Below are 14,400 nucleotides of genomic sequence, written 5' to 3'. Positions count from 1 at the left end.
TTTTTGTTTTTTTTGTTGTTGTTGTTTTTCATTCCTGAGTGCCTTGGGAAGTTTCTAAGATTTGTCGACAGTCTATATTTCCAGGGTGTTTGGTATTTTATTTGTTTTCGCTTATTTTGTGTGTGTGTGTATATATCTCCTTGATATCTCCTTGATACTTAGTGTATGATATCTCCTTGATATTTAATGTACGTGGATGTGCCTCCTCCATATTTTAAATACCTAGACAGGACATTTTTTTTCTGACAGTTGTAATAATTCTACTTGGAGCTAATATTTCCCAACAATACTATACATGAAATGATGTTCTTTTACAATAAAGAAAGAAGTATTCCTGGAACCATAGACTTAACAAGATCTAGTAATAACTCGCTCTTTTCTGTAACTCTCCCATATTTCCACCCGACTCAGTGATATCCTCATCTGAAGGAGATAATGAAGGATGCTTTCCGAGAATTTTTAGGACTTCAGTTGGAAGTATCTGAGATAAAAACAGGTTTATAAACAAAGGTTAGCAATACACTTCTTAAGGTTCTTTCTCCCATGCATTTGCCATGAGTGATGGCATCCCAAAGTTTGAAATTGGCAGAAGAAATACACTATTGTAGTTCCACAGCTGGGACAAATTATTTTAAAGCCCCACTTTCTTATCTATAAAATGGGTAACAGGACACTGTTCATTTGTTGGAGAGTGAAATAAGATATGGTATAGATGGCATTAAGCAGATCACTTTCAGTCATTTATGCAGAAATTATGTATTGAGCACTTGTTTTGTTCAATACATGGTTCTAGGTGCTGGCCATACAGCAGTAATGAAAAAAGGCAAAGCCTCTGCATACACAGGGCTTACACCTTAGATTAGAAAACAACAAATTAACAAAGAATAAATAAAAAATATCACATATAAATAGATGTTATGGAAACTAGTAAAAACCAGCTTAACAGAATAGAAAGTGAGTAGATTGAATGGTCAATGAAAACATTTCTTCTTCTGGAATACAGATTACAAGAAGGAGACAGCCATCAACCATAAGATGATTCAGGCGAAAGAGCATGTCAAGTAGAGTGAAAAGCTTGTGCCAACACCACAAGCTGGAGAAGAGCTTGGCATCCTCAAGGAACAGAAAGAAGGGTGTGACTGCTGAAGCATACTGAGTCAGGAGAGCCTTCTAGGAGATGATTTCATAGGGGAGGCCAGGGCCTACAAACCAGAGCCTACTAGTATGCAGGGTCTTATAGCCAGGGTAAGGAATTTGGATTTAGTCCATGTGAGCTGGAAAGTCACTCCAGGGAGTAGGAAAATTATATGATCTCTCTGCTATGTAAAGGATGAGTTGTAGAGGAGCAAGAGTAGAAGAATGAACACCTACGAGGGGCATCGCAGTAGTCTAGAGGAGGAGGATGGTGGCATGGCTTGGAGTGGAAATGAGAAGTGGTTGATTTCTGGATATATTCTGAAACAGAATTAGTAGGGTTGGAAATGAGGGAAAGAGAAAAATTAAGGATGACTTAGTTTGAGGCTTGAACAATTAGATAGATAACTCTAATGAATTAATAAAATAAAACAACTGTGGGTAGACTATGACAGTTGAGAAAGTCAAAAGTTCTACTTTGGACATATTAGCATTGAGGTTTTGTTTGTTTGTTTGTTTTAGCAAAGTGTTTTATTCAAGAGCTTCTCAGCACCATTTAGTTGTCAGAAAGAATGGATACCCACTTTCCGTGCCCACCCAACTCCCAATCCCAGAGGCAGAAGTTAAACCATTTGGCGAGAGCTCCTGCTAATGATTATAATTCAGATCATGATAAGGTTTTGGTTGTTCTCTCACCTACTTTCTCCAACCCTCTACTTAACCGTGACTCAAGTAGAGCTGTGTTCCCCTGCAGTTCAGAACAATAGGAAGGAATCATGTCAGTTTTGATCAACCTCACATTCCTGGCCTATTAGAGGCACATAAAATTACCCTGAAAAAACTGAATCCAGTGACTGCCACCTAGGAGGGACGGTGTTACTGTCAGGCAGAATGCAGTTTTGAGAGCTCAAATATTAGGGCACCCTCCCCCTACTCTAGTCTAGGAACAAGGAGCACTAAGTCTGTTTTCTCTCCACACACCTCAATTGCTCATCCTCTCCTGCCTTACTAAAAGAGACACTGAACCGAACTGGTGTGACAGACTTAAGACAAACAATTACATCTGATTAAAATGCTAAGAGATCCTGAGCTGTTGGAGATGAGAAGAGTCGATAGTATGAGCTGATCTTTCCCTTTTTTTTCTTTACAGAGTATTTTGTTTCAGCATAAAGCACACTTTCCCAAAGAGGTTCCTGGAGGAGAAATCCAAGAGTCTGACTGTGTAACTCTGGCTTCAGTCCCTGAATCTGTCTTTTGCAGCTACTTCAGGTCCCACGGGAGGAGGAAAAGCTGGAGGCAATATCACTCGGCCAAAGCACCCATGGGGTCCCAGGCTGGCAGGACAAGGGGTTCCTGCTCTAGTACAGCTAGCACCTCTTCAGGGACATGCTTCCTGTCCACCACCACTTCATAGACATATTCAGAGAACCACTCATCTGTCATGCACAGGTAACCTTTGTGGCCATGGTCTTCACCCCACGAATTTTCCACTCTCCATTTCACAAAAGCACCCTCCTAATCATCCTTTTCTGAGACAGCAGTGAAGGTCATGGCGTGGGTCATAAGTGACTCACCAAAAATCAGCCTCTCAGCTTTATTCATGTTCTTCATGGAGACACCAAACACTAACTCAAGGTCATAGACATTCATGTCACTGAGGCCCAACTTGCCATTGAAGTGTTTTCTAACATCACAGCCAAACCATACAGCCTCTCCATCTTTCCATATTTTTCAACAATATTGACAAGCATATCCCATTATCCTCCATTATTTGCAGGATTCGTAAGCAAATACTGCACCAGCCTACCATCCTCAGGCTCCTTTTTCTGTGCTGTGTCCACAAAAGCATTTAAGAAGAAATAACAGCATTCAACCTTGTCTCAGAAAAAGAGGTAAGATAGACTAAATTCAAATTCTTCAATATTTAATTTTCTCATGAATGGAAGTCTCATAACATTCAGACAAGGAAAGATCCAGCATCGCCCTGAGCTCTTCTGGTTGGTGACGGGCTTGCCTTCCAGATGCACAGCCTGTTGGAACATGTGCTGAACACCCTGGACCGTGGCCCTCTTCAGACAGATGTCCAGCAGGTCATGGGTGGTACCAGCAGGCTGGGCCAGTATGAACTGAGGATCGGAATTCAGTTTCTGAAGCAGAGCAGCTACCTTCTCCAAATTCAGTCCTGCCGCATCGTTCATGGTGTCCACGCTGCCCGGCAGGGGAACGGTAGTTTTGAGGTCCTCAGGCAAGCGCCAGGACTGCACAGCGGTTCGCTGCCTAAGCTGCCCGACTTGCCTCTCCCACTGAGATATTTTTAATGTATTCAAAATTTAATACATTTTTCAATTAACCCATTCATTTAAAAATATCTATTTAAAAGGAGAAAAGCACTACAGAACCTGCATATATCAGAGGATACTAGGAAAATACTACATAAACTGTAGAGAAATAAATTTGACAATTTAGATGAAATGGACAAATTGTTTTAAAAAAATCTACCAAACATGAAATAATAGATAATAATTTGAACAGTCCTATAATCGTTAACTAAATTGAATTTACAATTTTAAAACTCCCCAAAAAAGAAATCTTCAGGCCACATGGTTTCATTGGAGAATTCTACCAAATATGTAAAGAAGAATTAACACCAATTCTTCACAATATCTTCAAGAAAATAGAAAGGAAGTAACACTTCCTAACTCATTTTATGAACCAGTATTACCCTAATAAAGACAATACCATAAAAAGAAACTACAGACAACTATCTCTCACTAATACACACTCAAAAATCCTTAATAAACATTAACAGAATAATTCATCAATATATAAAAAGAATGATCTACCACAACCAGGTGTGGTTCAGTCTAAGGCTCTAAGGTTGCAAGACTGACTTGATATGGAAAAAGCAAAGTAATTTACCATATTAACAAGCTAAAGAAAAAAATCACATAATCACATCTATTGATTCAGAAAAAAATATATGACAAAGTTAACATGCCTTCATAATTTTTATAAAAAGTCTCAGTGAAATAGGAATAGAGTGCAACCTCCTCGACTTGATAAAGCACATCTACAAAAACCTACTGGTAACATTATACTTAATGATGAGAGACTGAATGGTTTCACCCAAAGATTAGGAACAAGGTAAGAATGTCTGCTTTCACCAGCATTATTCAATATAAAATTGGAAGTAGTACCAGTGCAATAAGATAAGAAAGGAAATTAAAGACATACAGACTGTAAAGAAAAAAAATAAACTTATCCTATTTGAGGATGACATGATTGTCTACGTAGAAAATACAAAAAAAAAAAAAAAAAAAAAAACTTAAAAATACTCCTAGAATGAATAGTGAGTTCAGCAGTCATAGAATACGAGCTCAACATTAATTGTACTACTGAGAAGTCATTTGTACTAGCAATAAACATAAAAATTAAAACACAGTATCATTAACAATGGCTCAAAAAAATGAATACTGAGGTTTAAATCTAACAAAACATGTATGAAATTTGTATGCTGAAAATTACAAAACCTCTGGAGAAGGAAATAAAAGATTTGAATAAACAGAGAGACATTCTGTGTTCATGTATTAGAAGACTCAACACAGTAAAGATGCCAATTCTTCCGAAATTGACATATGGTTTAACACAGTTCTAATCAAAATATGAGCAAGATTATTTTTAATATAGAAAAGATTATATTAATTGTATGGAGAGTAAAAGAAACTAGAATAGCTGAAACAATTTTTAAATGAAGATTAAGTCTTTAAATAATTCTACCTGGTTTCAAGAGTTATGCAGCTTCACTAGTTAAGACTGTGGTATTGGTAGAGAGATGGGCACATAGTTCAATGGAACAGAATAGAAAACCTAGAAATAAATACACACAATTATCCACAACTGATTTTTGACAAAGATGCCAAGAGAAAATCAGTGGAGGAAAGACAGCCTTTCAACAGGTGGTGCTGGGGCAATTGGACATCTATAGGCAAAAACTGAACCTTCGCCAAGATCTCATGTCTTATACAAATATTACCTCACAAAGGATCACAAAATTAAACGTAAAACTACAAAAGTTTAAGAAAAAATAAGAGAAAATCTCTACAATTTGGGACTAGGTGAAGATTTTTCAGACTTGACACCAAAGGATTATTTATAAAAGCGAAATTGCTAAGTTGGATGTCATCAAATTTAAAAACTCTCACTCATTTAAGCAGATGAAAAGTCAAGCTCCAAAATGGGAAAAAATATTTGCAAACCACATATCTGACAAAACACTATTATCTAGAATATATAACGAACGTAAAAAACTCAACAGGAAAATGCATACAACCCAGTTAGAACATGAACAAAAGACATGAAGACATTTCACCAAAATAAGATATTCAAATGGCAACAAAGCACATGCAAAGATGTTTGATACCATTAGTCATTACTGAAATGAAAAATAAAACTACAGTGAGTCCATCATTACACATCTAGCTGAATGGCTAAAATGAAAAACTAGTGATAAGACCAAAGGCCGGTAAGGATGCAGAGACACTGGACCATTCATACATTGCTGGTGGGAATGTAAAATGGTACAGCCACTCTGAAAAACAGTCTGGTAGCTTTTAAAAAAAATTCTAAACATATATCAACCATTTAACCCAGTAATTGTACTCCTGAGCATCTATCCCAGAGAAATGAAATATGTTTAGACAAAAATCTTTATATAAACCCTTATAGCGTTTTTGTCTCTCACAGCCCCAAACTGGAAACAACCTATAAACAAACAGTGATTCATACACACCAGCAAGAAAAAAGGAATGAACTATTGATATCTACAACCTGGATGAATCTCAAGGAGATTATGCTGAGCAGGGGTGGGGTTGGGGGAGAAGCCAATCTAAAAAGGTTACATATTGCATGATTATATTTATGTAACAGTCTTGAAATGATAAAATTTTTTAAATGGACAGCAGATTAGTGGATGCCAAAGATTAAGGAAAGGGTAGGGGCCAGAGGGAAGTGAATGTAGCTATAAAAGTGCAACATGATAGATCCTTGTGCTGATAGAAATATTGTCAATTGACATTGACTGTATCAATGTCAATATCCTAGTTGTAATATTCTACTAGAGTTTTGTAAGATGTTACCATTGGGGGAAACTAAATACTTTACCATGGATCTCTTTGTATCATTTCTTATAATTGCCTGTAAATTTACAATTACCTCAAAAACAGAGTTCACTTAAAATTAAATAAATTAAAATTTTTAAATACCTTTTGAACACCTATTATGCATTACTATTTTAGGTTCTGAATATACACAAGTGAACCAAACAGACAAAACAGTGATTCATGGAGCTTACATCATAATGGGGGGAAAAGACAATAGAGTGGGAGAGGGGAATTGAATATGCTGAATGAAGGGAGGATATGGTGGTACAAGTAAAATGGGGTGATCATTGAGTTCTCATCGAGGTGATATTTGGGTAAGGATTTGAAGAAGGCAAGGCACAAGAGTAAGCCATGTGGATACCTAGAGTACACATATGGGTACCTGCTCTGTGTATGCATATTTCTGTAATCTCTGAACAGTTAATTAATACTCTATAAACCATTCTGTTGAGGAACTTTCTTAAATCAGCCCTTAGGGCTCATTTTTGATGTTAAAGCCCAGAGCACCAATCTGACCAATTTTTCCTCTCGGAAAGGCAACTATAAATCACCAATTTTGTTGGTGAATCCATTGCCTGTGTCTATTTACCATTGGGGGTGTGTAGGGAAAATATTGTTGCTTAATGCTATCCTCAGGAACTTACAAAACAGAATTAGGAAAACAAATATAAAATGCGACAGATCATTAGAAAACAAAAAAGAAAAATGCTCTTAATTATCAGCTAATTTGGATTAATACAAGGATTACCTCCTATAATATATCAATAACCAAGGCTGCATGTTCAAAAATAACAGACGTCCTTAACGTTTCAGAAGTGCTTGAGTAAAAGCCACTGTCATTCACAGAGAAATGTGAGTAAACTTCACAACAGCTCACAAGGGCTCAAGGCTTTTCTGGATGAACAAACTAGTTAGCACTTTTAGCACATTGTACAGAGGTTACTAAAGTTAACTGAAGTACAGTTACAGCTAAATTTAATTTAAAGGCAAGCCGGTACATCATTCAGTAAAAACCGAAGGTCCTACGATGAGGGATGATTCCACAGGCAACCACTGGTCTTGTTAAGTAACTTATAGGGAATGTGAAAGTACAGGCTCATTTCAGCATGCATCTCTCCTAGTTACATTTTGGAATTTTATTTATTCTTCTGACCAGCTCTTCTTGAGAAGTCCAAATCCAGGTAAAGCAAATCTTAAATACACTTGGGTTATGCTCATTGCTCCTTAGAATGGATAAATAAATAAATAAACAAAGAAACAAACAAACATGATTGATTAAGGGAAGAGTCGGCTTTCCTCCAAGAAGAAAGAATCCAGTAATTCCCAAGAAGACTCTTGCCCCAGTGAAGTTTTCCCCCAAATGCTGCTCCTCTCAATACATGTTGGTGTATTTGGTGTGCCTCGGTAGGAATAGACATTATGATGCTTTTCCAATTGTCACAAGTTGCAAAATTAAACATGTGCAGCTTAAAAATAGCTCACCATGGGGCTGCAGAGAGAAGCAGAGCAGAGCCTTGCAGCAAAGTCACAGGTTTTGAAAGTGGGTCTTGATAAAATATCAGACTAGGTAGTTGTCCGTTAGAGAGGAATGTGCCAAGGCTAGGTCCATTATTATTCCAGAAACATCACTATTCACCTATTTCAATGAATAAAGAGCATACCAACACACTAATAACTTTTGCATCAACTTTGGAAACAGCTTTGAGACTACAAAGCAAGTCAGAAATCAAACCTACTGGCTGGAGAAGTCCCCATTTCATGTGCCTAGGTCTAAATCAACCCCAAAAACCCATCTAAACAGTATTCTAGGTAACACCTAGATAATATAATAATTCATTAGACTCTCCATAATTTACTGTGATAAAATGAGAACAAAACTATTGATAGATATGAGAATCCTGCATCACATTGGCATAAAAGAAGTGAGATAATACAAATATGTACATGCAAATAGATCCATAGAAGTATGTATTAAATACAAATTGTGAGATTTTAAACTACCCATATGACTGAAGTTGTAGCTATTTTTTGTTTTCTTTTTAAGAGGGAGAAACATAGATTTTCATACATGTGAGTTCAGAGGTAAGTGAAAATTGTTTATGACACAGTTTAGGGAAAGAGTCTGTTGTAAATATGTGCCAGCAAGAGCTGAGTGAGGACTCCTTCGATGGGGCTCCACCTATCCGGAGCCCTATCTAAAAGCCTCATTATTATTGTTACGGGAGCTGGGAACAGATAGATGTATTTTGCTGATGGAGAGCCGTGAAAGTCAGAGTCAGATGCATGCGTTGTACTTCAAAGAAGTCAACATGAAGAACTTGGAAGCAGGGTAGACTGAGGTACTAGTAGGAGGAAAGTTGCCACCTTCCCAGCCACAGATTTACTCCCAGATTATAAAAAGGAGGACCTGATGAATCCCAAGTCCCATTCTTTCACAAAAGTAGGCTGAAAACCACGTCTTGAAAAAATTTATATTAGCTTATTTTCTTTGTGATAGATCCCCCCCCACTCTCTGATGAGCCATATAGTTAAGGAACTGGGTTCTAATTTAGCACTGAAATTAAATATCAAGTTAGTTACCTTTACTTAGACTCATTCTACTATTAAGCAGGTTTGTAATCCCCTGCATGAAAAAAATGCATTATTAAGAATATAAAAATAATATCCTATAAGTATATAGCAGTTTTAAAGTATTCGTATATAAATACTTTTACTTTATTGAGATCCCTGGAACTTATTCACTTCAATTTTACCCACACACCTCCCCAGTTTTTTGCAAAGTATGGTCCTTGACCTATTTTCATCAGAACTAGCTGTAATGCCTGTCTGAAAGATTTCTTGCTGCCTCTCCCCTGCCCCTTCAACATAAAGTCACAGAATTCTTAGGTTTGGGGTAGGAAATCTTACCAATTTAGAATCTGCTGAGTTCTCAAAAAACACAGACTTTTGATCATCAAAGCAACCTAAACCAACTTCCGTCTTGGAATGCAAAGTCAAAGAAAAGTCAATTGCAACTTGAAGATGATAAAATTATGATTCTATGAATGTTTCAATAATCCACCAGATATTACTGCCTAAAGCCACCTACAATTGTTGAGAGTCTGGGATATCATCTTAGTAATGCATCCCCTGCCTTCCATTTCAAAACAAATCACAAGTGAGTGAAGGAAGCTTCATTTTCTGTTATATCAAAGGCAATCAATAGGCTGGTTTAACACAATCAGGTTGCTTATTTGGCTTCAGCAAAAGTCATCAACCAAAAGCAGTCCTGTGGTGTCTATTCAAATCTAATGGACACACACAGGCGTCGTGACACTGGCTTTTTACAACATTTCATAGAATGGCCAATGTACTTAAAAACAATTAGGCCACACAGATGATCTGAACTGGGATCCAGCATGCTAATTCTCTTCCCTCCCTCCCACTATGATATTTTTTGAAGATTGGTCTTTCTTTTTCAATTATCACATGTTATATACAATTTGGCTAATATAATTATGATTAAGCTGAACCCAACCAATGTTTGTTTGTTTTTGTTTCATAACGTATAGGCACAGGGCTTTCTGCTTCATTCTCTTGTGAGGTGAGAGCTCAGAAAAGATAATTTTGAGGCTGAAGTAATTAAGTAAAGGGCAGTATACAATTAAAAAAAAATTGAAAGGAGCGATAAACATATTGGCCTCCCCCAAATCCCAACTAACACATACAGATGATCGCTTCAGAAATTTTTGTATTGAGTCTCTACTATTTTCCAGGCAGAGGTCAGTAATTAACTCTTAGATAATGTTAAGGTATATACTGAGCATTTAGAAATGCTAACCTAGCAGTCAGAAGAAAGTTCAGGGTTGAAGGTCACATGTAGAAGTCATTCATGTAGAAGTGACAGTTAAAGCTGACTATGGATGGAACCCCTGAAGGAGACAGAGGTGACCTACAAGGCTGCTGTCACACTGTCTCAGTTATAAATGGATTTGCCCTATTTTTCAATCAAGATCAAACTGCCTTACACTATTTGTTTATAATAAAACAGTTTTTTAAAAAGAGAAGATGTAAATTTTAAAATGTCAAAGAAGAGTTTAAAATAAAAAACAAGAAAACAAAGAACTAGTCTAAAGATTATGAGAAATAACAGTGATATTCAAACTGAAATTTTCAAGATGGAAATGCTGCCATTTGCAACATCATGGATGGACCTTGAGGGTATTTGAAGTAAGTCAGACAGAGAAAGACAAATACCACAAATTCTGTATGTTCTCACTTATATGTAGAATCTTAAAGAAAACAAAGACACAAACAAAAATGAACATATATAGATACAGAGAACATATTGGTGAGCTGGGGCTGGGGGATGGCAAAATTGGTGATAATGATCAAAAATACAGACTTCCAGTTATAAGATAAATGAGTCTGAGGGGTGTAATGTACAGCATGGTCATTACAGTTAACAGTACTTATTGTATGTGTGAAAGTTGCTAAGGAGAGTAAATCTTAAAAATTCTCATCATAAGAAAACAATTATTTTGTAGCTATGTGTGGTGATGAAATGTTAACTAACTTATTATGGTAATTACTTCACAATATATACATATATCAAATCATTATGCTGTACACCTAAAACTACACAATGCTATATGTCACTTATAACTCAATTAAAAAAATTATTTTGTAAAAAAACCCCTGAAATTTTCTTGATTTGTTCAACAAAAAATAATTTTCTCACTGATGTAAACAGCAATGACATTAGATAATCACTGAAACATATTTACTCATTAATATAACTGTTTATGATTCTCTTTTGCAAAGTTCCTGCTAAAGCTTCCACTGATGCTTTCATAACTACATGAAAGCAATAGGCCAAATGCCAAAAAACAGCATAGATTCTAGCCCTGCAGCTAATTATGATAACCTCCATCATATTATAATAACTCCTAGAGATTCCAGGGCATACAACTTTCAGATGAAATTGATGGGAGAGCACACACTGGCACCCCATTATGGAACATGAAGCAATGTAACAACAACAAAATACAACTGCTGCCATTCCCCCCAGATTATATTGATATATTCTTGTTCTGACTCACATAAAGGGAAATATTAGATTATGCTGAAAATAAAGACTTCTTTGGGCTTTGTTTAACAATTCTAAATTCAATTTTGACTAGCTGAAGGAAAAGAACGCCTCAGAATCCTCTGTGCCTCTTGAATGTCCTTGAGTGTGCTCCACGGATTCGTTTCCAAACAGCAGTCTGAGGACGATAATACTGCACATACTCCCCTGAAACTTGCTGCCAGACCCCCTTCTCATCGGAGCAGCATGACTAAATATTCAGGATCGTGCCACGGGAGTGCCGAGCAAAATAACACAGGGCTCTGACCTTCTCCAGGAACCTCATTCAGGGAACAAATGTGTGACAATGAGTGACACTAACTGTGTGCTGTAACCGAAAACCACCTAATGAAGTTTTCATGGTACACACTCTCCAGGACGGTAAACGCACTATTAAACTCTCACTGTAGTCGTCACACTAAAAGCCTTTTTAATGCATGCTGCAAATTCATATTCAGATCCATCCACAGCGGACACTCTGCTCCACGTAAAACTCCATAGCCGGGCTTCCCTGGTGGCGCAGTGGTTGAGAGTCCGCCTGCCGATACAGGGGACACGGGTTCGTGCCCCGGACCGGGAAGATGCTGCATGCCGTGGAGCAGCTGGGCCCGTGAGCCATGGCCGCTGAGCCTGCGCGTCCGGAGCCGGTGCTCCGCAATGGGAGAGGCCATAACAGTGAGGGGTCCGCGTACCGCACAAAAACAAAACAAAACAAACAAAAATAAAAACTCCATGGCCCATGTGGCAGGAGTGGGAGGCTGTGAGATGAGCACTGGACTGATAGTCAGGCTGGCATTCTGGATCTCTCAAAGCCCAGAGCTGAGTGAGTTTCTTCAGGTCTCAGTGTCCTGCTGTGTAGAATGACGGCATTGGATTAAGCAATCTCTGCCTTCTTTTCCAACTCAAAATAAAAAGTATCTACAAGAGGAGGTCTAAATATATTTTTAAAGATATCCACATAATGTTCCATAATATGGATGTAATTCAGTCTCTTCACCATACATCTACTGACAGATATTCAGGACTTTTCAGTGGTCCTGCTATGCTAGCACAAATGATACTACAATAAATAACCCTATAAACACATCCTTATGATATGGAGCTTTCGTTGCTATAGGTTTGTGTCATTTACTTAGATGCATGCCTACTACATAGTGTTCAGATAGAAAACAAGTTACAAAGACATGTATGTTAACATGGTCCTATTCTTGTGAATTAAAACTACATTCTCTGCATGTGTGCATGTCATTTGCAAAGAATGGCAACCTACTTTGTTGGAGGGAGAGAACAGATGACATAAAAAAAAAGGAGACTGCCACAAAATGGATGCTCTCATGGTATAGTGCTAACATTTGGAATACACAACTGTTCAACTTATGGAAATATGAAAGATTTTAATATACATATATGAGAAATATATATGGATTAAAAGAAAACAATTTCATGAAGTGATGGGAAATGTAGGCAAACTTTTACTTGAATCCCTTCTGCTATTTATATTGTTTTTGCAGAAAAGTAACACCTAGACAAAAGGAAAAATAATGAGTCTGTGATATGAACTTCCTTTAGAGGTTCTATGCTTGCAAAATACCAATGGTATCTATTTATGGGCAGGCCACCATGGTGAAAACTTTTGCTATCTAATCTTCCCAAGAAACTTATGAGGTAGGTCCTCTTATTCCCCCAAAAAAGGATGGAGGAATTGAGACTGAGAAGATTAACTAACTCTCCTATCTGTTTTACTGTGATATTAAGTATCATATCCTAAATATGTTCCACAATTTGCCTGACCCCCAAATCCATGCTCTGAAGCATCATGGAACATCAATGCCCACCTCTCTGCCTCCTGTGAAGCCTGACAAACCCACATACGTCACTCCTATGGCTTAGAGCAAAAGCCCCACCCCCCCGCCTTTCCTACAATGGAAGCCATGAAATGCAACAGATAAACCCTATGTGTGAGAAGTACGCAAAGCAAAAGTTAATATGATTGCTTAGAAAAATAACAAATATTATTAAATAGTACCATCTTTACCATTTGGAAATATTTTTAATTGGCGCAATCATTTCATAGAGGGATCTAGATACCACATTTCATTTAAGGAATTTTACAAGGTAGAGCTTGGCAAACTGAGCAGGATTTATTTTCAACTGAGGTAAGTCTACTATTACTAGTCCTATAGAGTAACTCCTTGTGTGTCTGGAAAACAGGTTTAGGGTGAAAAACATTTTCTCCCAATCTTTCATCATCTGAGAAGTATGTCTTTAGTGCTTTTATAATTTTGCCTTTAGCAAAAGACTGTTTATCTCATAACCACTTGGGCATATTTTGAAGATTCACTCAGTCTTTGAGTGTAGATGGATTTTTTTTAATTAATTTATTTTTTATTTATTTACTTTTGGCTGTGTTGGGTCTTCGTTGCTGCATGCAGGCTTTCTCTAGTTGCAGCAAGTGGGGCCTACTCTTCATCGAGGTGTGCAGGCTTATCACTGCAGTGGCTTCTCTTGTTGCGGAGCATGGGCCCTAGACACGCGGGCTTCAATAGTTGTGGCACGTGGGCTGAGTAGTTGTGGTGCATGGGCTTAGTTGCTCCACGGCATGTGGGATCTTCCTGGACCAGGGCTCGAACCTGTGTTTCCTTCACTGGCAGGCAGATTCTTAACTACTGCGCCACCAGGGAAGTCCTGGATTTTTTTTTTTTTTTACAATGATTGCTGAGACATTTTTCATGTAGCCATCTCCCTAAATAAACTCTCTCCATACCTTTCTTCTCAGATAAAGCCAGAATCTCCATTTTATTTTGCTGCTGAAACACAGATTCATTTCTGCAAATGTTTGCTCCTGCACACAAAGTCTAGACCAGTGCCATGGACAGCTGCTGTTGTGTGGGATTTAAGGGCAAATTTTCCATTTAGAGACCTGAAAAAATCTGGCCATAGCAGCAATCAGACAACTTAGTCTTCATTCTCCTCTTCTTTAATTTCTTAGCATTCTTTAAA

General features: G+C 37.5%; 1 protein-coding gene and 1 pseudogene across 2 annotated transcripts in view; both read right to left on the bottom strand.

Annotated features, from left to right (window-relative positions):
• KCNIP4 (potassium voltage-gated channel interacting protein 4) overlaps nucleotides 1-14,400 on the bottom strand; it is a gene marked incomplete at its 5' end in the record, with an annotated part of 1,198,624 nt that overhangs the window by 940,021 nt on the left and 244,203 nt on the right. The window lies entirely within an intron of this gene.
• Nucleotides 359-3,392, bottom strand: LOC308620081 (bleomycin hydrolase-like; annotated as a pseudogene). Its single transcript has 3 exons — nucleotides 2,805-3,392; nucleotides 1,835-1,942; nucleotides 359-481 (listed from the first exon to the last, which is right to left on the bottom strand). The product of its transcript is annotated as a bleomycin hydrolase-like (transcript).

This window comes from Mesoplodon bidens (genome assembly GCF_964165515.1).
Source record: "Mesoplodon bidens genome assembly, chromosome: 1".
NCBI classification, from domain to species: domain Eukaryota; kingdom Metazoa; phylum Chordata; class Mammalia; order Artiodactyla; family Ziphiidae; genus Mesoplodon; species Mesoplodon bidens.
This window is presented reverse-complemented; position numbering and strand designations above follow the sequence as displayed.